The sequence below is a fragment of the Choloepus didactylus genome, chromosome 1 (genome assembly GCF_015220235.1).
Source record: "Choloepus didactylus isolate mChoDid1 chromosome 1, mChoDid1.pri, whole genome shotgun sequence".
NCBI lineage: Eukaryota > Metazoa > Chordata > Mammalia > Pilosa > Megalonychidae > Choloepus > Choloepus didactylus.
This window is the reverse complement of record NC_051307.1, coordinates 132,729,550-132,756,684: the sequence shown is the minus strand read 5'-3', so window position 1 is coordinate 132,756,684 and position 27,135 is coordinate 132,729,550. Positions and strand designations below refer to the sequence as shown.

The 27,135-nt window shown below is 36.6% G+C and overlaps 1 pseudogene; it reads left to right on the top strand.

The window, feature by feature from the left end:
• Positions 1 to 16,983, top strand: part of LOC119524177 — a 33,969-nt pseudogene extending 16,986 nt beyond the window's left edge.
• The last annotated feature ends 10,152 nt before the right edge of the window (positions 16,984 to 27,135 follow it).

Genomic DNA, 27,135 nt, shown 5'->3' with positions numbered 1-27,135 from the left:
AGTGATTGCTTTCTTCAAACGTCTTAGGCTCTGACACCTCAAATTGGGTTCTGCCTTTCTGCGTGGATACCCTCCTTAATCTCCTTAGGCCCATGCCAGGGCCTCTCTCCTATGGAAGCCTTGCTGGTCCGTTTTGGGCTAAGATAGTCTGCTTTGAACCACCAGCTTATGCAAATTCCCCTGCTCAGCCTGAGCCCTCAACCATATCTACAACAAGCTACTGTGGCTGCCTCCCACTCTCCTTTGGCCCTGTGAACTTGGCTTGGCCCCATCTATTGGCTTGGGCCTTAACTGTTCATGAAGGGATAGAAAAGGAAGAGGGGAGGAATAACACTTGCCATTGCATGTATGTGTGTGTGTTTTTTCTTACATGTGTTTAGTACATTCCATTTCCCAAATAGAAGCTTCAGAATATTTACAAGAAATCAGGCAGCAGAACCTTTTATTATGTAGCTGTAAATGAGTGCTCATAACACAGACAGTAAATAATATGGAAACAAACAAAACTAAACAAAACAAAATACGTTCCACAGTATCCAGCTCTGACTTTTGCCCTGAAAATGAGGTATAAATAATATGGGAACTGATATCAAGTATACACGTGATGTTTGAGTTTATTTGATCTTTCTGATCTTGAACACATTTCTAAAATGTCCTAATGACAACTCATACATCTCAATAAATGTCCCAATAGGAAAATTTGAGACAGAAAAAAAAGAATTCAAATTAGTTGAAATAAATGAAATAATGCACTTAGCCCCTTACAATTTGGCAGGACTACAAGAGAAGAGAATATATAGCCATTACTCTATTTTTCCATAGCCTGTGATCTTAATTTTGTTCATTGAATTTAATATTAAGACTAAAAAGGAAATGAGTACTTAAAAAAAAAGAGTTAAACATATTTAAAAAAGCAACTGAGACAAAATCAAATGAATGACAATGAAAACAACCACCACATTATACATACAAGTTTTAATTATTAGGTCAGTCTCAATTGGAAGTGTTATTGCTACTCATTAGTTTCTTCCAGTTTTTATGTTCTATTTGTGCAGACATGAATGCATTTCTAATAATTTGGTCATAGCTATTGTGTTTCATGTATCTGAAGTTTAAAATAAAATTCTGGCGAGGGTTAACTTCATTGGCAGTAAATCTGATAGTTACCATAGCAACTTTTGCCCTGTGATAAATGTGGCTGATCTTGAAGAAGTGGTTGTGATTTTTTTGTTTTTGGAGGGTTCCCCTATGTTTTGATACTCATCTTCTCTATGTCTAAGGATTGTTTTAAAAAAATTGTTTTCCATTTCATGAAGATAAAAATAACAAGAAGAGATTATCACTTCAAAATAGTACTATACTCTTTAAATTATAAAATTTCATATCTTCATTTCTTTCAATAATTATAATTTCTAAGATCAGTTAATTTCAAGAATATATTTAGTTGTGTGTTTATGACAGGGGATTATTTCCTTTATATAATTGTGGATGCTGGTTGCTTTGGCAACAAAATTCCTGCTTTAAATTTAGAAACTCATTTATTTTCTGTCACTTTATTCTTTACTGTTAAGGAGACAAGCTGTTTTCTGTTAAATAAAAAATAAAAAAGAGATACAAATACAATTGGTGAATTGTCAAGATTTGCTCTTTGTTTCAGTTTAAGCTAAGGGAACAGCCAACCAATTCTGACAGAAATTAAAATACTTATATATATAGGTGGGCTCTGTGCTAGAGAAGTAAATACAGTGAGGCCCCAAATTTCTTAGTTATGGAACTCATGGCAATATAATTAGTGCCATCTATGAGATTTGTTTTAATAAGATGATGCTTTAGGAGTTTAGAGAACTGGAGGGGCCTTTGTTAGTGCTTCTTCAAAGGAAAAAGTTATTCCTTTCAAGAGTATTCCAACTTCCAAAAGCACAATTTTCAAATTGGTAAAAAAAACTAGTCTCATACATATAGATAACAAGCACGGGTTAAAGTTTTATTTAACTTTAATGAGGGGAAAAACAGAATGACAGGAATTGATTTGAAAAGACTACAAGGAACTGGGATTTATATACTCAATGAAGAAAACGCTGATGAAATAAGGTTTATGTCCTAGAGGACAACGCATCCATAAACTTTGGGGTTATTTTCTCTATCATGCAAGGAAAAAAAAATCACCTCTTCTCAGTTTTCTATAAACTAACCTCTAACTTTACAGGGTTGTAAAATGCTTAGTTCTGAATCACTTATGGATAGAATGTCCTAAAGAGTTACATTCCTTCAAGAGAATAACAAGAATTAATAAAATGGGATTACTAGAAAGTGCTCTATCATAATATTAAAAAAATCACCATCCTCATTATTCCACCTTATTTTTAACTTTTGGATAATTTTTCCTGCCTCATTTTTCCACTCTTTCATACTTCCCAGTACAAAATGTAGTTGAATGTATGGTTCAGGGAAATAAAGTTATTTATATCCTAATAAAGTTATGTTAAGATTTCTCAGATTCTTTGGATGATCACCTGAATATTGGTAAACAACCATATTCTCATATGAGAAGATGGAAACACTCAACTTCATCCTCATTTTATCAGACTTCTTCAGCAAAGCCTCTTTTAATAGACAACTTTGTTTTGGTTGCTGCATAACTGGAGAACATGAGTGTCAAATCTGGAAGTCATGTTAACTACAAATATATTCCTGTGGTATAACTGGAAAAACGAGGTCCAGGAAATTGCAAATTGCCTAAGATTGTATTGCAAGTTAGTGACTAAATGGTTATCGCCTAATAACTGGCAGCGCGTCTTTCTCCTATTAACTCATTTACCAACTTTGATACCATAAACAGGTGTCCCAGAACATTTATTTATTGCCTGAGGAAAAGAAAAAAAAGAAAGAACTAATAAGGCATTTGAACATAATGATTATGTTAGAAAAAAAAAAAAAAGCCTCAACACACAGTATTGATTTCCAAATTTGAATTGGCTGGTCTCAGAGGTTTCTAGGAAGTATTGTGGATTTCTTTGCTGAAGTCCATTATATAAATAATATCTTTTCCACTACAAATGCATTCAAACAATAGATATCACTCTATCAGAAGTCAAATAAGAACTTTTCTTGAGCATCGAGGAATAATAATACATGCTTATTCCATGAATGGCTACGGATGACAATTTTGAGTTTCCTGCATCCATCTATTGCAAGTAAGGATAGATGGCAGAAAGCACAAACAATGTAACTAAACCCGTTTTGTGGAAAAATTGCAAAGTAGAGGTAATTTTTTTAGAGAAATGGTAATTTTCTTTAATATTAATATTTTGGCTCCCAAATTTTAGACTAGAAATGTAAGCCAAGGTCCTGTTTAGCTTCATAATCCTACAACTCTAGATTAAGATTACTGCATTCAGTTAAAGGTAACACATTGTTCCACATGATGCATTTGCTCAGTAGCACATATAAACTGTACTGAAAAAGTAGGAGTGCAAGAAATGTCATCATCCTGTTTATTAATAAAAATGAATCTGACTTTGAGTTCTCATTCTATTGGGTCTATGGGAAATTCAGTCTCAATCATTACTAGGTTTTTCCCTGCTCTCCTCACCCAAGGTCTTGCAAAAGTATGGATGATCCAATGAAGAGTGAGACATTTCAGTTATCACTGGTTTGGTAGTCGTATAGCCTTAACCCATAGGTATCTTGCAGGCACCCATCTGTTGAGGATGAGAGTTTTGATACCTGGGGTCTAACATCCCGAGATGTTTTGAACCAACACTGCCAATTCTCCTCTCTGTGAAAGCACAGAACTTTAATAGCCATACTTCCAAAATTCAAAAGCAGCCTCCTCATCCTAGTCTTGGGACTGATGTCTAACACTGCTCACTTCTGGTGCCTTCCTGTCTTTCCTACCTCTCTGGGAAATTCTGGCATAATTCACTTAATAAACTTTGGTTTTCAAAAACAAAAGAGTGGCAATTGTTTCTCACACAACTTCAGAGTTCAAACCTCTGAAGAATATAGAAATGTCCAGCTAATTTTTTCATATGGAAGAGAGAAGCAGAAATACAAGGAACATTTAACACAAAAGATAATTCAATAAATTATCATTCCACAGTGACTTTAAGAAAATATATATAATTCAGGAAATCTTTTATAACAAAGAAAATAAATATAAAATATTGATGTTGCTACTGCAAAAAATAGATATTACAGATTAGTTTTCAAAAATAACATGAATTAGTAATACTCAATGACTCTGAAATTGGGTTACACTACTGTCAAAATTCTGCATGGAGAAAAACTTAAGTATCTAACTTCTTTCTGACTGCTCCATGGTTTACTACATTTATCTTATTCATTGAGCAGAATTTTGTTTTGACAAATATAAAATGGAGAAGAATGATTATGACTTTATATTACTGACTTATGCCTTCTGGGTTCCATCATTGTCTCAGAAACTCAGAGTATTTCTATCTTCGAGATATGGGAAGAAAACCCAAATCATTTAAAAATACATGGGTAATTTTCTTTTATTTATCCTTATTAAAGACACTTAGATTTAGCCAAGAGAATTTCCCAAAGCCTCTTCTCACAACGTAAAGTTATTTGATTTTAGCTCTGTTCTTATCTCATAAAAACATGTCAGAATTGACTCCTTTGTCTTTGTCAGCCCCCCTTTTCTCATCTTCCCTTAACCAATATAGGAAACCAAGATATATTTTACCTCAACTTCCTTTAATTTTCCCAAGGCTGCCAAAAAAACTCTCGTTTTACTGCTCTCCACCTCATTTCTTTGCGTACTCTTCTTTATGTAAATACCTTTTTAAAACCAGTTTATATGAGTTTCTAATTTACTGCAACATGAAAACTGGGTGACAAGGAACTTAACGTCAAATATTAAAGTTCTTTACAGGAATGAACCAGTAGTCACCCATGTGCTAAATCAGATCATCAGCACCTATGTATTGTGATAGATATGTTTATAACATATTCTTGGGAACATTTTAGCATTATCATTATTGGATGGCTGGAGAAAACTGTGTTTGTATGTGAAACTATGTAATGCAAGCAATGAAGTTCTTCTGAACTGAAAATACTTAATTTCTCAAAGTATCTGGTACAATGTCCATTTCATGGTTGGTATTTAATAAACTCTACAGTGATGCTCTAATTATAGCAGAATTAAGGAATTGATCTGCCACGATTCACATTTAGACTTAAACTAAGCTCTTCATTTTCTTAATCAGAACTAGCCTTTTATTTTAACAAGTTTATTAAGTACCTTGGTTTTTTGCCTCATTTTCCAATTTCTTTTAAGGGATTTTACTCCCTCTGTTCTCCTGCCAAAAACTACTTCTTGGAGTTTGTGGCTTCTATGCCTTTGCACATTCTTCTTTATTCATTTTCTCCTTCATCTCTGTCCACTGAAATCTTACCCATCCTTTAAGGTTCAACTCAAGTTTTGCCTCCTTCATGAGACATCTCAGTATCCCAGCTGGAATGTGAGCTCTATCCCCTCTGAATTCATACAGCATTATGATTCTTCTTCTGTGCTCACTTCTATGTTAACATTTGAAGTTATTCAAATATAATTAATAGCTTTCCCATTAGATTCTGAAAGCCTTAGTAGGGAAGACAGTCTGTTGTGTGTTTTAGAACAGATCCTATTCCAGTTCTATGGACATAATGGGCACTGCATATTTATTTGTTGAATTAATGGCAAAGATCATATACATAGCTGTTGTCTGAAAGGCTATGTGTAGTCTAACAGTAGACCTAAAACATTTAATCTAAACAAAGAGAAATAAAAACATCTTGTAGCCTGAGCATTACAAAACAGGTTTCTATTCTTGCTGCAGCTGCTTTCTCCTCATATCTATATTGTCTTGACCTTAATTCTTCTTCCCCATATTTGTCTCACCTTATCCTTGAATAGAAAGTCAAGGGCAAAGAGACAATGCCTTAGTATCAGGATCAATTACAATTTTTTTTACTCATAATTAGTTTAGCTAGTTTCCTACATCAAACTATGTAAATATCTGTATTCCTGACTCCTACTTTTCTTGACTTTTAATTGCTATTACTCCTTCTCACCTTGAAAGACATTATTTATCTTTATCTCCCTTTTCACAACAGAAAGTTATTGACTCCTGGACTGTGCATTGAGTACCTGTCTTTCCCCATGTCTTCACCCAGCCTTGAACCTGCCCCTCCCTCACCCAACAAATGAACCAGTGGGTGAGGGTGAGAAGCTGAGAAAAGAACTGAGAAAGAGAGGTCAGAAATATAATTACCACACCCTAAAGCAGATTTTACAGATGACGTGGACTGAGACTCAAAGAGGTTCAGTAAAGTGCCCAACATCGCTCCAGTTGCAGAACCATGAATTGAGCTCCCCATACTCTTACTAGGCAGAGAACACTTTGAAAATTCCTTTAGCACTCAACAATTAGAAATTAGTTTAACCCAAAAATGTTGATTAAATGGCTGAATTTTTCAAGTAAATAAAGAGTTCCTATATGAGTATCTGAAGTGATTTTATTGCTTCAGGTGAGATGACTGAAAGAGACACTGGGAATGCTTAAATGCTTTACAATAATGGGTAGTCATGTATTGCCAGGAATGTCCCAGGAATGTAAACTGTCCAGGGGTAAAATAAGGGGCTTCAATAGCAAAGTTCAGGTGATTTTCTAATAAGAAATCAATTGCACATGTGCAGTGATGATTTAAACAACATCTCAAAAATACCCTTGTTTTTCTGCAAGGGATGGAGTGTTATCTGTGGGTCATAGATCTTCAGGCTGGTGGGAGGTAAATCTCCCAGGAAGTTTGTGTGTCTAATCATAGAAATGTGCCATTTAATCATCCTTTCTATGTGCTTTGGCACAGCTACCACATTTCAAACTGAATGGAGCATATTTTGGGGAGGTTTGAGGGTAAACCTTCATGTAGTCATATATAGGCAAATGGGCAGATGGTTTATTATACGTATGCCATGATGAGTGTTTTTTATTATGATATAGTATAGCAAAGGCTTTGAAGACAAACTGCAAACAGCCAAAAGCTAGAAAAGCTTGCTTTTCACATTTGTTCACTTTGATTTTCTTAGTATTGACAGTGAGTGTACAGTGCTGAACTCACCCTTGCTAAGCATATAATTTTCTTGCTCAATACTAAATTGCACTGGGTGAAAGATGGCCTAGTGGATAAAAATCCCATTTCCATCTGTAAAACGTTTTACAATCCATAAAAGAAAATTATTTCAAAAACATTGTTTTTTTTTGTTTTTATATTTTCAGTAACCTGGAAATTTGGGAAAGGCAGGGGAAACTACTTCATTATACATATCAAGAAACCAAAGCCCACACAATTGTGTGACCTGCTTAAGATCAGAAAGTCAAGCAAAAGACAAAACCAAGACTGGAACCATCACCCATGTAGACATTTCTTACTCCTTCCTGCTTCTACACTAGGATGGAGATCTTATCTTACTTTCCCAAGATAGTACCTCCAATCTTGATTTTTAATAATATTTGTTGAATAAATAAATGAACAAATTAATTAATTCTCCCCTACCATAAAAAGGCTGGATAGAATTGACCATTCATTCTTATTTGTTGCAAATGAAATCTTAATATTTCTATCTTTGTAACTGTTTCCTTCTTTCCTCCCTCCCTCCCTCTCTTCCTGCCTTCCTTTCATCCTTCCTTCTTTCCCTTCTCTCTTTTTTACAAAAAGATTAGGTCAATTGTTTTTGAATGCCCAAAGCCTAGCACAGTATCTCATATAAAAGGCACTAAGTCTTTATTGAATACAGAAACAAAAAAGCCCACTCCCATCTCCACAACCCCTCACACTGGAAAATACTGTCTCCAGAGTAAATTTAATTCCTAATTAGCCATATTTATTTAATAAATGTCTCCCCTTCTGTGAAACATGCTTTCATACATTCCAGAGCTCTTTATTAATACATAACTCAAGCCATATTGGAATGGGTTCTACTCAACCAACAAAGAGGAGAACTCTCCCCAAAGCTCTCCAGCAACTTTGCATCCTCCTCCTTGGGTTGCTGTGACTTGGATTATCTCTCCTGCAAATCAGTCTCAAGTACCCTGAAAACAGTCCAATCTGTTCATTCTATGACTGTAACACTCTTCAGAGAACTACTCAAAGAACAAGAGCTGTTGCAAACAGTTGGAAACTTATTTGGGAAATAATTATGACTCAACTTATTGGTGATTTTTAAGTATTGGAACAATCTTCCTTTTGACATTTATTCTTCCTCTGAACATGCTTCTAAGTTCCTAGGGCCTGTACCACTCATTTGACACTTATTGGCTGCCTTAAAAGTCATTTAAATTTTCCCAGATTTTCCCTCCTCAACTATAATGTAATTAGAAGCAGAAATGGTATACTACAGTAGAGAAAATGACATAAAGTGGGAAAATAATGGCTTTGGCTCATATATGGGGCTTAATCCTGTCCTCTCTGATTACTAGCTGCTTGAAATTAGGCATGTCGACTCTTTTCAAAGTGGGGATAAAAACTCAAATCCTACAACATTGTTGTGGAATTAAATGATCAATTTTAAATGTAAAGAGGACCTCAAAGCAAAGATGGAGGTGGGATCTCCTAAAGATGTAGCTCTTGGTGTGTGTATGTGTGTGAATTTCCATAGGAGTGGCAGTCACTCTGGAATGGAGACGAAGGGAAGGGTGACCCTTGTGTAGATGGAATCAGAGAAACTGTGGTAGGCGAGTGTCTGGTTTTCTGTGGTACCTCTTCAATACAGAAAAAGAATGTAGCAGTAAGTGGCACACTTTCATGAGAGGGAAAGATGTTCCTTTCCAGGTGTCTAGACCGGTATCTGAGCACTATGATTCTCAGTGAAATGCCTGCTGACTCCAGAACAATGGGACAATCCGTGGTGGTAACCCTGATGGTGGTCACTGCAGTGGAGGCAGCAGTAGGGGAGGCAGAAGATGCTCTGAAGGTGTGTGGAAAGGAAGTGGTGAAGGGGAGAAGCAGTCTCTAGGACAAACGGAGTACAGTAATTTTAGTAGATCCTGGATTAGCATAATAGCCAGAAGAGTTTTTTAAGCCATCTATCTGTTCAATTAAGAAAGTATTTACCTGCAATAACAGAAATCTTGGGGACCAACAGAAACTTGAATACTGAGTATATTTTTCACTTAATAAAAATTCCAAAACAGACAGTCAAGACTTGATGGAGCTGTTCAAAATATCATCAGGGAACGAGGTAATTTTCTATTGTTCCACCCAGACATTTTTTTTCTTTGTGGTTTCAAGATGGCTGCCCACCTGCAGACTCACATTCATGTTCTTGAAATATAGAATGAATAAAAGCCACAGCTATTCTCCTCCTGAGGATTTACCTTTCTACTCAAGAATGCAAGCCGTTTCCAGAGACTTTTACAACAGAATTTTCCAGAGCTAATATGATCATCCCTGAGTGAGAGCTAAATTATGTGTTTAGCCTCCTAGGTTCTCTCAGGCATGACGGCAAGAGAGAAACTGGTTGGGAACAAGTGTTGGGTGAGCCAAATTATCACTTCTGCCACACAGCTCAAACATTAGTTATCTGGAAGTGGGTTACCAGCACATATCTATTGCTTTGCTGATCAATGGTCCAAGAGTTACTTTGTCTCTATCTATATATTTAAATATTTAATAGCTATAATTTGTCTTAGTTTCCTACGGCTGCTGTAACAAAGTACAACAAACTGGGTTCTTAAAATAACAGAAATTTATTGTCCTACAGACTTGGAGGCTAGAAGTCTGGAATCAAGATGTTGTCAGGACCATCCTTCCTCTGAAGTCTTGTGGACTTCTATGCCTCAACTAGCTTCTGGCGTTGGCTTGCCAGCAATCCATGACGTTTTCTGCGTCAGTTGTCATGTGGTGTTCTCCCCTCTGTCTGTCTGTCTGTGTCCAATTTCCTCTTCTTAATAGGACACCAGTACTATTGAATTAAGGGCCCATCCTACTCCTCATGACCTGATTTTAACTTCCAGAATTCTATCAATAACGACCCCATTTCCAAATAAATTCACATTCTGAAGTACCAGAGATTCGGACTTCAACATATCCTTATGAGAGATACAGTTCAATCCATAACAAATTTTTATATATTTAAATATTAATATCACATATAATACTGACATAATCCCTGATGAAAAGTAAGTATTCAAAAATGCCAGCCCCCTTCCTCCCTTTTTTTTTTGTGCCCTTGATAACCTACTCAGTGTCCTTTTGATGGCTCAAAACAAAAACACACTAAATTAGTGCACGGAAAAGTGAGGTTACCCCTCTTTAATCTCTGCTTCTTTTTCTTTTCTTCTGTTTTTCACTGTGAACCAGCTTTTTCAATGCGTGGATGATAACAGTTTCCAACTAGGTCCCCACCACACAACTTTTCCTATGACTCAGTTCAAATTATATAAATAAAATGCAAGTAGTATATGCTGTTTCTTCCTCACATGTAATGATGAATGTGCACTTTTTTTATAGGTGCAAATTTTAATATGAATGGGTGTTGGATGTTATAGTCATCTCCCACTATCTGTTCTCTTTTTCCTCTTTAATAATAAGAACCTCTATTTTTCACTTCGGCATATTGTCAATGAGCTAAAAGCCTACACTCCCTATTTTCCCACTCAACCAAGGATCAGCCATGTGACAAAATTTTGGCCAATAAGTTATAAGTGGAAATACTGTATGTGACTTTTGAAAATCTCCATATAGGAAAGGGGCAAGCCATCTGAAGTATGGAATAATGATCTGATACCTGGAGCTCTGGCAGCCATCTTGGGCCATGAGGATGAAGGTTTTACTTAAGAAATGGAGGATAGAGACCTGGCAGTCCCTGAGCAACTCATGGAGTTGCCAAACCAGATTATACTAATAATATAAAGGGGTATTAATATTTAAGTACAACTAGAAATTCTCATTATTCATCAAACTGACAGCTTAATAAGTAGTACAGAAATTATAGGATGGTCAGCATCTAAACTCTGAAACTGGAGAATTTTTATCTGAGCAGAAGCAGGTGGTGCTATTGCATCTGGCACTGATAATAATGAGTGGTGTATAATGACAGTTTAAGACACGATGCTCCAGCACAGTGAAAAGAAATTCTCTAAATGTGAATCTCTTGGCACAAAAATAAGAACTTATAAACTCAACCTTTATGGCTGAGTGAAAAGAAGGTAAAAATCCTGCCCTGTCATTAATCCTAGAGATGAACCATAAACTTAGGTTTCATTGACTAGTGGAGACTTTATTTTTAGAAATGTTTATCTAGCACCATCACCATAATTTTTGAAGTAACATATAATTTAGCAAAGACTGAATTCATATCTTTCTTATTCATTAAGGCTTATGTAATTTAAATATATATTTTGCATAAGGCACTTTGATGCCCTAGAAATACTTTCATTTTTAAATCCTTTAAAGCATTACATCTTAAAAATAAGAAAAACTGGGATTTTTCTAGGAATAAATTAATGAAATAAATAACATTTTGAAACATGATATTCAAGTGCATTTTGAATGTAGCAAAATATTATTTCCTCTTTAATTGAACTGACATATCCTTCAGCTGCTGACTTTTAAAGATTTTTGCATCTCCATTTCTCTAGGGGGGAAGTTTCTTTAGTATTTACACACATATAAGGTATCTACTGATTATTAGATTCATATTTAAGGACATAAGGAAAGGTTATATTTGCAAAAACACTATTAAATTATTTTTCATAACCTCCTTCACTCCTTTGCACTTTGATTAGACTATTTAGGAACACTTCAAAGCTTCGTAATTTAAAGAAAATGATTCACAAGGGAAAAGCCCAAGACTGATACCTTTTCTGAGTCCCCTTTGAGATGTTAGCTGCACAAATGCTACTTATTAAAAGGAATATAAACATTTCACTGCCAATGTTATAGAAAACCATGGAAAATTATGTTTTGTTTCATCATTTGGGGGGTTACTTCTTTTATGTGACACTGTGGTGCTGTTCTTTCTCAACTGATATATGACTCTAATTCTTTCTAACCAAACCGCTATAAAAAATCAGCTTCCTCCTTGTTTCTTAAGGTTCATTATACAGTAAGCATTACAAAACAAGAGCTTTATTCACACAGTCATTCAACAATAAATTCCTATTATTGTATCTCAAATACTTAGGAATAAGCTGATTATACTTCACATAGTGTAAACAAGTGAATTTATGACTGTTTGCACAGAACCATGCTTTTCTATATGTTCCAAAGCAGCAGTCATATTGTCTAGCACACTGTGAGTGCTCAATAAATATTTATTAAATGAAGCAGTGAATTAGTCAGATATTTCTAAGTGGAAATGAGAGAAACCCAATTCAAAGTAAAAGACAAGAGCGATTTTGATCAAGGAATTCAACCAAGTAAACCAAAGGAAGAATGCAGCTGGGTCCCAGACAGGGTTGATATTAAAAATAATTAACAACCTGAGTGGCACAGATACTGAACAACCAGTATGGATGCCGCTTCAATCAGTGTAGGGCTGAGCCATAAACACTTGGGAAGGCCACTGACTATTAATTAGCTTGAGCTCCAGGAATGACTGGAACCAGGGCCTTAGACATTGCTACCACCAGTTCTGTCTGTTCATTTATCTTTGTTGCTTTATTTCTCTCCCACTGAAGATCAGTTTAATCTCTATGGCTGGCAACACTCTAGAAGCTCAGATACAAAAATTACCAGTAATAGAGACTGATTTTCCTTCTCTGTTCTGGTGAAAACTTCCAGGGAGAAGCTCTGATTGCCCTGGTTTTGGTCAGCTGCGATCTCTTGGCTAATTTTCTGTAGTTGAGAGAGTAGAGATTGTAATTAGCTATTAATCTGAGGAAGTTATATATGTAAAGGATCAGGAACATTAAATGGTAACAATGTATGTTGGTAACCTTCCTCTGATTAGTCTTCGATTAGTGGAGTCAGAATACAGAATACATTTACTTTTCCCAGAAAGAATCAGTCAATTAAAAAAACAACACATTAATATATGCACACATATGAAAAGATAATGTTAATAACTATTTCCACAAGAATTCTCACTCCATACATGCTACTGCATATCTAAGTAGTCCTTAATTACCTTAAATATTCATCAGAGACACAGAAAATGCTTTTTGAATAAAACTGAAGCAATGCAAGCAAATGCAATTTGCCCTGATGGACAAGTAGCTCCTAAAGAGCCTCTTGTCTTTCTTTTCCCTTTGTAATTGTTCTTTACAAAAAAGGAATTATGCAGAAGAAATGACTAGAACTAGAAGGAATGTTCCAGATTACGTGAACAAACTGCCATTTAACCCATAGGAAACAGCCACAGCAACTACTGAATTGCCTAAGATCAGACAGCCGAATATCACTGCAGCAACACCCAGTTTTTCTGACTTCTAGTTCAGTGTTCTCTACAGAACCACATTTCCTCCTACACTGGAAGAGATTTTAACCTCTATCTTCTTAGTAGACATTTCTATCAAGGGCTTGGATAGCACACCAAAGTCAACAGTTCTAAATTAGAGAACCCTTTTGATTTTTCCTGGCTTCCTTATATCTATCTGACCATATCTACCCAGGCTGTCATCCTCAGCTGCTTTCCTGTCTTGCTTTTTCAGACATATTTAACCAGTCATTCTATTCTGATTTTCGTAAGTGCTCTTTACATCCATCCCTCCCTTTCTGACCTCCTAATACTTAAATTATGTTAAAATTCTTGCTGGATTCACTTTCCTTGGTAAAATCTCTTTTCTTGCAATTCATCTTAAAATTTCCGTACAAATATATTTTATTTCTCTTCAATAGTCACAAAACTCTCAATGGCTTCCCACTGCTTTTAAGAGAAATTCTGAATGTATGCGTGAAAAATAACGATCTTGAGGGAGGCAGCGGTGGGAGGCGGACTCTGGAGTTTAGCCCGCGGGCTCACAGTGGGTTCCCATCCTCTCTCCGGGAGCACCCGGGGAAGGGGAAGGTGCCGCCTACCTGAGCGAGGGAGGGCCCACCCGCAGCGGTGGCTTTTGCGAGGTCCCGGCGGGAGGAGCCGCAACGACACTTCTTCCTCACCGCCCTTCTTTACTGTGCTGACCGTAGATTGCCGCGGCGAATGCAGGCCCCACCATGCTGCGCCAGAATTCCCGGAGCGCCCGTGGAGCGAGGGCTGGCCTCTTGCCACAGGAGGGGCGGCGGGAGCAGCAGCAGCAGCAGCAGCAGCAGCGGTCGCCAGGCTTCTCCCCGCGGAAGCTCCCAGCCTGGGAGGAAGAAAAGATGAAAGGGGGTGTGACTAGTCTGCCATCTTGAATAGTAAATGTTGTTGCTTTTCTTTTATGGAGCCCTATGAAATAATAATGTTGACTGTATTGTGTAGTGTGATTACAATGGTATAACATGATGATGAGTTAACTATTCGAGTTGGGGAAAAATCAGGTGAAAAAAACTACAAGAGGAAGGATGGCTAGAAGGAGAACTAAATGGGAGAGGAGGAATGTTCTCTGCTAATTTTGTTAAGGAAATTTTGAGAGACAGAATCCAAAGATGACAATTTGCTGTTAAATGAGAAAGTCATGAGAATATGGAAAGTCTTGTATAACAGATGAGCACTTATGGACCTACAGCTGGAGGAATTCAGCCACATCCACAAGTCAAAAACATTAAGAAGACCAAAAAGCATCACTGTAATGTTCTCTTTGAGTACAGAATGAGGCTGAGCTGGAGCTAAAAGTGGGAGATATTATTGATAATAATGAAGAGATAGAAGAAGACTGGAGTGGAACCCTGAACAGCAAGTTGGGACTATTTCCCTCAAATTTTGTGAAAGAATTAGAAGTAACAGATGATGTTCACTGTTGAGTTCACAGATGAAATTCATGAAACTCGGGAAGGTTCAGAAACTTTTTTGACCCGCCATACCTTACCTTTACTCTCTTGGGGGAATGGAAGTGAAATTGCACTTGGACCAATTGCACACCAGAGAAAATTTGAGGAATTGGGATTGGAGATATTTTTAAAGAGGGCTCTGTGAAACGTGGAAGAACATCCAGTAATGAAACAGAAGACCAAAAAAAAAAAAAAAAAAAAAAAAGAAAACACCAAAAAACAAACAAACAAACAAAAAAAGAAAAACAAAAACCAAATACACACACACGCACAAAATACCAAAAACAAACAAACCAAAAAAAAAAAAAAAAACCCCAGAAAAAGCCCTTGATTGTATGGTCACTACTATCCAAAACTTAGAGTGTGAATATAATGCAAACAGACACTGAAGATAAAATTAAAGCTAAGGAATACTGAAGAACATTATTTGCCAATGAAGTTACTAACGAAGATGAACTTACTTTAAAGAGGGGGAAATAAATCCATTTGATATGTAAGGACCCTGGAGAAGCTGGCTGGTAGAAGGGTGAACTTAATGGTAAAGGAGTATTTCCAGACAATTTTGCTGCTCAGATAAATAAACAGGATAAGAACCAAAGAAACTATCACCTTCTGCTAAGGGCCCAGCTCCAAAATCTGAGCTGTTAGCTGCAAAGAAGATTTTGTATAAAGGCTGAAGAAAAAGATGAAAAATCAGCCCCAGAACAGAAATCTTCTAAACCAGCTGCTCCACAAGTCCCACCCAAAAAGCCTACTATACCCACTAAAGCCAATAATCTGTTGAGATCTCCTGGAACAGTGTACCCAAAGTCACCTGAAAAAACAGTTCCTCTACTACTGACTATAGCCAAGATTAATGGGGAAGTTTCTACCATTTCATCAAAATTTGAAACAGAGCCAGTATCAAAAAAAGCTAAATTCTCAACAGTTATCACTTAGACCAAAATCTCAAACTAGGTTGCATTGCAGTTAGGAGCTCTAAAGAAACAGATTTTGTAAATTTTGATGATATAGCCTTTTCAGAAAACTTACTACATCTCACTGCAAATAGACTGAAGATGTCTGGAAGAGGGTTCTCTGGTCGCTTCAGAGGAGGACATTTTCCAACTCAAAGCCCAGAAAAAATCTTGAAGTTACCAAAAGAAGAAGATAGTGCCAAGCTAAAACCATCTGAATTTAAGAAGGATACATGCTACCCTCCAAAGCCATTTGTGTACCTTTCAACACCTTCCAGTGCTTCTTCTAAACCAAATATGACTGTTTTCCTAATTCCATTAGGAATCAAAGCTAAAGTAGAAACAGATGATGGGGGAAAAAAATCCCCTGGATGGAATTAAAGCACAAATTATTGAATTGCCATGCATTGTAGAAGCATAGATAAAGGATCATGGTGAGGCAGGCTAGAATAGGGCACTCTGGGCTGGCCAGGGGTGTCTGTCAGTTCAAATGGAGAGTCAGCATCAAGCCATAGATAGCTGGATGGAGAGCAAGAAGGAGGGGCTGAGCAAAAGAAGACCAAACCCTACTTCTCAAAACCAGCTAAGATAGACAGGCGAAGGGAGAAAGGAAGGGATGAGTGAAAGGAGAACCAGACCCCAGTTCTCAGAATCAGCTAAGATAGCCAGATGGAGGAAAGGGAGAGGGGTTAAGCCAGGGTAGGGGGGAGAATGGGAACTTCCACCCCCAACCCTGGCCTAAAGCATAGTAACAGGCTAACATATAAAACCTAGACATAGCTCAACCAGGTGTGTCCCCTCTGTTGGGGCCTGCCTGTGCTGAGCTCTCAAGCATGTGTTCCTTCTTACCAACCTTTGCCATTTCCCGGTATGTGCTGGCTTTTCAAATAAAACTTTACTGCATGCTACTATTCCTCTTGTCCCTGAATTCTTTCTTGAGACAAGAAAACGAGCCTACACTGGAGCTCATCTCGGGCATCAACCGGGCTCCGGTAACAATGGGAAAGTACTGGAAAATCTTTGAAAAGATTTGGACAAAGAAAAGGCAATGTGAAGTAAGCTAGAGATGGAAATATAGAAGCTGAATAAAGCAGTCCTGTCTTCTTGAGGTGGCATGGGACCCAGTTTTAGAGAACCAGGGATCCAGAAGCAACATTATGAACTTTAAATGATTTATTACTTAAAAATAACAAATGCTGGTGCTGTGATAAAGAAAACTAAGTATGCAAACTATAATATCTATAGAAATGTAGGGGAGGGTGAAATATATGTATTTTATATATATAATGTATATATATATTTAATTTTTGTTTGTTTTGCCAATACAAAAGAAAAAGAGGCCTTATTTCTTACAGTGGTGGAATTGTAACTTTGTTTTGTTTTTGGTTTAATTGAAAATACTGGTGAATCTGTATAGAAAGGAAAGAAAGTTCATGATAGCTTTTTAATTGAAACTTGTGTTTTTTAGAGATCTATAAATATGGTGATATCTTTACAAATAATCTATAAAATGCACTATTTGAGTGGGACAAATAAGCTGTCTCTTATTCGATAGTCACTATTTTCCCCATAAAACCCAAGGGATATTAACTTTGTGTGTCTGTGTGTGTGCATTAACTTTCAACTTTCTTACCCAGGATTATACTGTTGTGCCTGTTTGTCTGCAGTGCTGTTTATATTTTGGGTGATGAAATAGGCGCTTCCTAGCTATAGACTAGATTACTCACCTGTGCATGTAGTAATAACTAATAAAATAATGAAAATAATTTCTTCAACTTTTAGAATATTTCATGCTGCTTGCACATAAAATTCATGAAAGGAATTTAGTTAAAATGGATTGTTAAATGAATTTGGGGAAATATAAGCTTTATGTTAAATTAATTAGATCTAAGGACTCTAAAAATGTCAATTTAACCCTTAACTCATTGTGCTTAGAATCTACAGGACATATAATATGCAAACACCAGCCTTATTGCTGTATTTTTTTGTTCATTTTACATTTTCAAATAATACTCATTTCATGATATTGTGAATTAATAATGGTAATAGTAAGAAAATTAAAAACTTTTAGGACTTCAGTGTGAAGTTTCATACTTTGAAAAGTTATCATCATGTAAATACTTGGGTTTTACAGTGTTTAATTTACCTCAGTAAACCCAACTGTCTCATAGAGATACTTTGGACTATCATTTGGATATTAACTTTACAAAAATTATTAGGATACCATAAAATTTAATATTATGGCTTATTTAAAACCAAATATAGTTAACCATATTCAAAATGCTTTCTTACAAAACAGATGAATTTACAGTTTTTTCAGTGTCATTTATGAACACTTGAATATTTTAAAATGTTATATCAATAGATAATATCTAAAAACACATACAGATTAATGTTAAAATAAAAAATTAACATTTCCCACTTGCAAAAAATTTAGGTTTTAAGTTTTATTACAGCAAATGACTTTCACATTTTATCAGCGCTCATGTTTCCATTGTATGTTGTTTTAAACTTGTAACCAGTATTTTTCTTATAATAGTGAAATCTTGTATAATTGAAATTTTGTCATGTGGTTTCAAATGAAAGAGAATTGAAGTAGGAAAAAACAAACAAAACCGATCTAACATCGTCCCAACTTGCCTTTCTCACTGTGCCTTTTCCATCTTTTTTTTTCTTTTGTGCATTAATCTTTTACTTCCCACTAACTGTTCTACTCATTATTCCTTGAAACTCACTATGCATTTCCAGATCTGGATCCTTACTCATGTTTGTTCTTCCTGGAATATATTCCCTGTTCTCATCAGCTCAAATTTTGCCTCTTCTAAAAATGTTCCCAAAGACTCTGGCACATGCTAATTTCTTTTTCATTTGAACTGCCTTGGTACTGTTCATATATTCCGTATTTTTAGTACTTTCTTTGTAGTTATTTGGATATTTTTAATTCCTTTGATTTTTCATCAGACAGCCAACCTGTTAGGCCTTCAAGGTCAGGGTCTTTGTCACAGCTGCTATTCTAAGCTTAGGGTCCTGTCTATAGTAGGTGCTACAAAATATATAGTGACCATTTTAAAAAATATAACAACCACTACAACAAAAACTCAAATCTTTATCAATTAAATAAACTGAAAGAGTGAGAGATTCTGCATCAAAACAAAAAAGATTTTAGAAAGCAGGGCAATTTGGTATAAACTGAAAGTACCATTTAATTCCAATATTTATTGAGTCTCTGCAATTTACTAGCCACTGTGCTGGATGGTGAGGATAGAGAGATAAATTAAACACAGTCCTTCATATGAATGAGAGGAAGGAGAATGTGCAGCTTTGCGCTTGAAGCTGAGTCTGTGTGTGGGGGAGGGTGGGTGGGTGGCAGAGCAAGGTTACAAGGCAGAGTGGTGGGAGACGTTTTCCTTTCCAAAAGCAGTTAGCTCAGGTTCAGTTTGGATTTAACATGGAGGAAAGTGATGCTATGTGAGGGTGTTACAGTCATCTTTATCAAGCTCTGAGTTATGCTTGCAGTCAATGGCAGCGAGCCTAGCTTTCCATTGTTTATAACAACAAATGATTCAAAATGAATAAAAATCCCCAATGTTCTGTTTTAAGATGATAATAAAAAGAGGAAAAATAAACAACATTATCATTAGGTTTAATGTACTTGCCCATCTGTAACTGTGGCAATTATTCTGCTTTTTATTGCTTAATTTAGAAATAGGTAACCTTAGCTGTCAAAATCAATTGAGATTGTCAAGTGCAGGGAGACCAAATATTGCATATGGGCCATAGCTGTGCATCGTGGAGCAACCTGAGTTGCTATTCTCCTTTTCACTGCCTGAAAGTTAAAGTTTTCTCTCCAGCAACTTATGGCAGTGAGCAATTTATCTGTAGTAAAAGAATGTTTATTCATTGAATATATTTGCTGGCTTAAGAAAATTATAAATCTGTCCCAGTAAGAAATTCCAAGAATGAATTTCTATTATTAATTATTAGAGGCAAATATTAAATACCATTAGTAATTCAATAAGCAAATAACCACAATAACAAGAGTAACGATATGCTGACAAAGCGTCCATTCTATTTTATAATAAAAACTTTCATAATGTAGATAACCAAATTCATATCATCATTGGGAACTTGTAATACCTATGAGAGAATTAAGATGCTTTTCCAACCCTACTTTCCCTCCTAATTCAATTGGAGATTCCCTCTTGGCCTTCTTTGCTAACTTTTCTTCCTCTAATGCTTGTTTTTAATGCTATACTAACAAGGACTTCGTTGTTTGGTTCTCTGCTCTTCTCGCTGGGTAATTTCATCAGCATCAAGGCTTTAAATGCCACCTACTTGCCAGTGATAACCAATTTTATACAACTTTCACTATGCCGCTGAAATCTAGAGTCTTGTATATAACTGCATTCTAGACATCTCTGCTTAAACAGAATTCTTGATTTCTTTCAACCAGATTTATTCTTCCCCAGGTACCACTCTCTTCCAAGTGGCTCAAGCCACCAAGGGGTGCCTTTAATTCTTCTCTTCTCTCTTACTCTCAAAAGTGCTGTCAGCATCCTGAATCCACTTACTTTACTCCGTCCCTACTGCTACAGCCCTCATCATACCACCATCACCTCTCATCTGGATCCTGCCATAGCTTCTTACCAGCTCTATTTCCTTTCTGGTCTTGCTACAGTTCGTTCTTCACACAGCTGCCAAAGAAACCTATAAAAAATGTTTATCATATCAGATTCTATCACTTGCTCACCTAATCTGAGAAGACTTTTTTGACCTTCTAATCTTAAGTGGTCCCTTTACTCCCAGTCACTTTTTTATCTTTACTCCATTTAATTTTCTTCATATTTGGTCTAATATTTGATATGGTACTTGAAACCACCTGGTTTATTAATTTGTTGCCTATCTTTCCCATCTAGAACTATTCTCCACAACCTTTTCTGTAAGATAACACATCCAGGAAATGATAATATTTGTATGGCACATGGGGGTAAATCGACTAATAGCTTGCATGTCTATTAAATACAAAATAGAAATGTTCAGAAGGCATTTGAATTTGTGACTCCAGGATTCAGTGCTCTCACATCCCACACCCCATCCCAGCCACCCACTTTGGGCATAAATTTAGCCCATTGGTGCATCCCAACAAGAAAGGAAAGACCTGCTTTGGAATGTCACCATCATGAGACCTTGCCTATCTTCTTCACTATTGTAACTCTATTCCCTAAGATAAAGCCTGGAACATAGTATTTTTTTAAACAGATGGAATTGGGTTGGGTTCTCATTCTCTGATGTTGATACGAAAATAATAAACAAACTTTTTGTGCATGTATCTATGTATTAACTTATATTTCACTTTTCAAAAGGATTGACAGAGTTTACAATAAAATTATGATAGGATAAATCAAATCCTTAATACTAAGTGAAAGACAAAAGCCAAGTAGCCAAATGAGAGAGAAGAAGAGGAAACTCTATCTATCTATCTATCTATCTATCTATCTATCTGTCTGTCTGTCTGTCTATCTATCTATCTCTCATATCTCTATCTATCACTACCTATCTGTCTATCCATCTACCTGTCCATCTATCTATACGGCAGATTGGTCAAGTTTCAGTTTCTTTTATACTCACACACTGATGGCTTTCTTCCTCTTAAATCTCAAGGAAAAGAAATGCCTTTCTTCTAATAAATGGCATTTCCCTTATATTAAATAATGAAAGCTGTGCAATCTACTTTGTCTTCTTCCTTAATTTGAATTCCAGGAACCTAAATGTTAATTTTTATATGAGTTTACTCTAGTTTTGTTCTGTCTGTGTACTTACATACATATATTTCTTCTTCCTGACCTCCTTTTGCTGTTTGATTTTGTTTCGTCCAGTTTCTTTTATTTATTTTTGTCCCATAAAATTCATGCTGTTAAATATTACTTTGAAAAGAGGGTTATGCATGCTTGAATGAATGGAAAAATAAAATTACTTCTAGCTGATCCAAGGAAGACTTATTTAGCACAAACAACATTGAGATTCTTGGAAGGTAGGAGCAAAGGGGGAAGGATAATGGATTGCATAGCTTTCATGGTTTGGCAAAAGCAATATCCCATTTACCAGTAGAGGAAGTTCTTCTGAACCTTTTCCTTGAATAAAATTTGTTCTTAGAGTCTTTAAATAAGGAAACTTCATTAAGCTATAAAAAATTGAGGGAAAAATGCTAATATGTTGTGAATTCTTAGTAAGTGCCACTCAATTTGCTGAGTCATCCTAATTCTTCGCATCCCTCTTTTAATGTTTATAATAAATCTTTGAAGTGCATACTAGTACTCTCCTCAAAGTATAGTAACAAAAGAGTAAAGGATTCCATATATATATATATATATATATATCTTCATTGGCTTTGTCTGAACACTGAAAAAATGATTTTAAATCTAAGATCTGCAAAGACAGTCCTGTGAGAAGCCAGAGTGATACAGCTAAAGGTATATAGCTTACTAGACTTTGTTAAAATCTGGGGTTAAAGTTTTAAAATGATTTCTAGTATTTTCCAAGGAGAATACTCTTCTATCTGTCCGTGCCACACAGCAATATAAATAGTTTCATTGGTGGTAAGCCTGCATTAAAGAAACTAATGGCATTGGAACTTGTCTTCATAAGAAGGGTGAGACCTCACCATTCAGAATTGGTGTCAACGTGAGTGGGCGATTCTAAAATATCTCTCCATTGAAAGCAGATGATTCATAGATGTGCTGAAAAGTATTTAGGAATCTGTTTCATCCAGCTCTCTTTGAAAGGCTGTTAAATTTTGCCATCGTTGATGTGCTGCTGAGCTGACCACGCTGAGGTGCATATGTCCTAGGGTAAAATTGAAATTGAAGTGGACATGACATCAGAGACTGGGTACTGATGTGCCAGAGAGCCTGCAAAAGAAAGGATTTGAGTTCTGTTAGCAGAATGTCAGGGACAGAGAGCCTGGTTGATTGAACAGCTTTTCTGAGTAAAATAGAATTCTTAGTGTGCTTTGGAAATCCTTCACTTCTTTTTCCTTCCTAGAGAATTTCCAGGAGCCAGATATGAAACCCAATGACAGGGATCCCTAGGAGGCCTGAAATGTGTTAAGATTTGCAGTGATGATAGGCGTCCCCCTATGCAATGGCAGCATGATACAGCACAAAAGAACAAGGAATTTGGGTCATTCTAGTCCTGGGGTTGCATCTTGGTTCTGTCAGCTGTGGGCAATTATCAGAGCTTTATATTTTTCATCCATAAAATGGAGACCTGATGACCTGATATCTACCTCAAGGACTTATCTGAGGATCCAATGAAACAATATATCTTCAGACTGTCACATCACAGGCATTTGACCAATGCTAATTGATTTCTACCTTCCTTACTAAAAGGTCAGGGTTAATTATCTATGGGCATGGCCTTCTTCTCCAAAGATTTGGGATTTTTATATCAAATGGTGGTTTCACTATATTCTGAAACACTGGTTCTCAAATATAGCTGCACAATGGAATCACCTGGGCAGTTTTAGAAAATACTGATCCATGGATCTCAGCCTAGGAAATCTGATTTAATTAGTCTGATATATGTTCTAAGCATCGGGATTTTTAAAAGCTTCTCAGGTTGATAAGTAGACCTCTGAAAGACTGTGATAGGGAATGTCCTGATTGTCATCTAATATATATTTATTCCTCTGTTATCCAGATTGTGTCCAGCATTCATGGCATCTTGCCCTCTCTCAGAGTCACAACTTCCACCAAAGCTCCTGGTCAGGTCCTCTCCAGCTAAAGGCTACTGAGTAAGACAACTGGCCCAGGTTTTGGTGGGGGGAGCTGGCAGGGGCTCAAGAGTTCTGCTCTGTTTCATGCTTAGGATAGTGAGTGGGTCATAAATTATATGCCTCTCCCTCAAATACCAAACAGAGATAACACAAAGAGACACTGGGGGAGGACTGGAGATTTGGGGTAAGGAGACAATTAACTGAAAGCAAAACAAATGAAAAATGTTTAAGAAACTATCAAAAGTAAGTTAAAACTGAGGTTTATCTAAGGAAATCATCAGATAAGTGGAAAAAGATAATGTTAATCACAGCATGGATAATATTAAGAAAAACAACTGGAAATAAAATGGTCAAAAACAATAAATGGTTGATTATTTAGAGATGTATTCCAGAAGCTTACAGATTTTCCAAAAACACTTTTAAAATATAGTAGTGCATTTGTAGAGGAAAGGTTGCTATAACGCGGTGAGTCATCTACATATTGGGAGATACTTCAAATTTGGAATGCATAGTAACGAATGGGCTCCACATGGGGATGACTGCAATGTTAAAATAAATGGAAAGCCCTAGGAGTGGTGAGTGCCCTCTCCCTCTGTATTTGCCTGATTGGTTGATATTGGAAATTGGGAAGGGGCTCAAGCTGTGTCATAAGATGCATGCAGGTGATAGGGAGAAAACAGGAGAGCACCTCTCAGGATCAAAATCATTGAATTGAAGGTGAATATCACAATGGCTGGCTAAATTTCACGCAATATCCCCTCATGGTGTTTTCCCTATTTCCATCAGAGAATTTTGGTTGTTTAAGAGCAGCCTTGTAAACTGAAGGGAGAATTATAAAATTGAAGCAAGATGTTTTCTGATTTTTATTCAAATATTCTTTTTGGAGCAAGGCTGGGTGGGTATAGCCATGCTCTCCTTCTCATGATGTCATGGGATCTTCTCCATCTCCTGACTCTATGAGCCAGAATATTTGTCTTCTTTTAGGAATTTCCAACACCAAAGGGATGACCAGAAATACGTAATGAGAATATAATATCAATCTATTTTTTGAATGTGTTCTGTGTGTCTGTGAATATTTACAGAGAGAGAGAGCACACGTGCTAGAGTGAGAGAGAGAGAGAGAGAGAGAGAGAGAGAGAGAGAGAGAGAGAGAGAGAGAAGCTTTTTGAAACCTTCATTATGCCTGGCTCTCATAGCAAAGAGATTCCCTAACATATGGATGCAACTGGCTATGATTAGACTCTTGAAGTCAGGATGAATGAAGATTCCAGAGTTATTTCTGTGGGCCTGGGTTGATGCTAATAGTGAAGCAAATTGAAGAAATCATGGGGCTAGAATTTCTTCAGTGGCCTCTGTCACTTTCAGAAGCTTGGGTAATTTTGCAGCTGTGGCAAGTATTTTAATACTTAAGGGGGATTAGAGAAAAAGGGCTCATGCTATAACTACAGATGAAAACCATATCCTTCTACCCTACAGATATGACTACAGTAAAATCTGGCAGAAGAGAGGATTAAGGTAACACTAAAACACCTTTAGTAATGTGATTTCCAGTGACTCCACAGGCCAAAGGTAGATACAGGATGAAGATAACTTGCTCGTGATGACAGTGTTATCATCAGCGAATCCTGGAGTAGATATGGCAAAGACATTTTGTTGCTAGTTCCAGGCTGGCCAATGAGGTAGAGCTTGAACGAGGTGTGGCAGAGATTGAGGTTGAGGGAAAAACTACTTCTCTGGTTCTCTGATTCCACATCTTTAAAATGAGGAATGTAGCTATATTATTCCTAAGGTCCCTTCTAGTTTTAAACATACTATCACTTGATGTTTTATTTCAAGCATTAAGGCACTTGAGTGCAGCAAATATATTGTGTCTAGAGCTGATAAGGAAAAAGTCTGAACTGAATATTTCCTCTTCTTCTCAATCTTTCTATCTTTTCCTGAAAATCAAGAAAACTTCAGTCACTAGAAAAATGGGTACTACAAGGTATGAAATTTGTTCTTGCCTGGTATTCAGGCATTGTAGCAGAGTCTTGGCCAGGATGCTTGATAATCACTTCCCTTTTATAGATGTAGATGGTAGTATTTCATTCTTACACAGTACTGTGGAGTTTCTTATTTGAATTATCAATGGTTTTGAGTAATCAAATGAGATGAAGCTAGGAAGGAATACAGAGAGAGAAGGGAAAAGTGATAATAGAAGATGAGGAACCATCTTCAACAAAGAGGAGTTGATTTCTGAGAAGTTTGGCATGGAAAGAAACTATCAGAGTTATTTGTTGTGGGGCTTCAATATGCTCCAATTAGCAACTTCCCTGCTAATTGATCATCCTTCTGGATGAAAGGCATAACTCCTCTCAAGGAAGTCCATTTCATTTTTTTTTTTTTTTGCAAAACCAAGTTTTACTTTAAAGCACAAACTCATCCATCAAATTACTAAGACATTCTGCAACTCAAATAGCTGACGTGCATTCACACCAGTAACAACTACGGTGGCGCCAGCAGGAATGGCAGAGCAGCTCTGGGCTTTTTTGGCCACAAGCCCCTCAACATTCAGATGTGCTTTAGAATGGGAATGTTTAGGGGCTTAGTTTTGGTTTGAACACTGGCCTTGTAATCAATCGGTGCCACATAGTGGCAGCACTTGGCATTACTAGAAAGATGACACGGAGGGGAAGGTCTTCAAGGAGGTTACAGGCCAGTTTGGTAAACGGATCGTGCTATGTAAACACACAAACTTAAATGACTTATTTCTCAGCCTCTCTCCTGCTTTAATACCTGTAGGAATTCCCAAGGAGCTGTGCGTCTCCAAGGTCAGCTGTACATCCGAACGAGCAGTCTGGAAGTTGGCCTCTCCATGCTTACACCACCAATGCCCTTGAGATGCCGTTTGGTGGCACAACATGTAGCTTTCTGGAAAGAAACTGCTTGGGGTTAGGCCCAGTGTACAACACATTTCAGCAGCTTTCTGGTTGAGTTCTCTTGTGTGCACATGGGGTTTGTGATTTACATTTCATTTTTAAACAACATTATTAGGAAAGCATTCCTTTGTTCATTGCAGCATTGGTTTTTTAATTTAATTTTATTGAGATGGTTCACATACCATACAATTATCCAAAGATCCAAAGTGCACAGTCAGTTGTCCATGGTACCATCATACAGCTGTGCATCCATCACCACAATTAATTTTTTTCCCAATTTTTAGAACATTTTCATTACTCCAGAAAAGAAATAAAGACAAAAAAATAAAACTCAATTCCTCTCATACACCTAACCATTCCCCCCTCCATTATTGACTCATAGTATTGGTATAGTACATTTGTTACTGTTGATGAAAAAATGTTAAAATACTGTTAACTGTAGTACATACATTGCAATAGGTATATTTTTTCCCTATATACCCCTCTATTTTTAACTTCTAGTTATAGTATCATACATCTGTTCTAGTTGATGAAAGAGATTTCAAATATTTGTACATTTAATCATGGA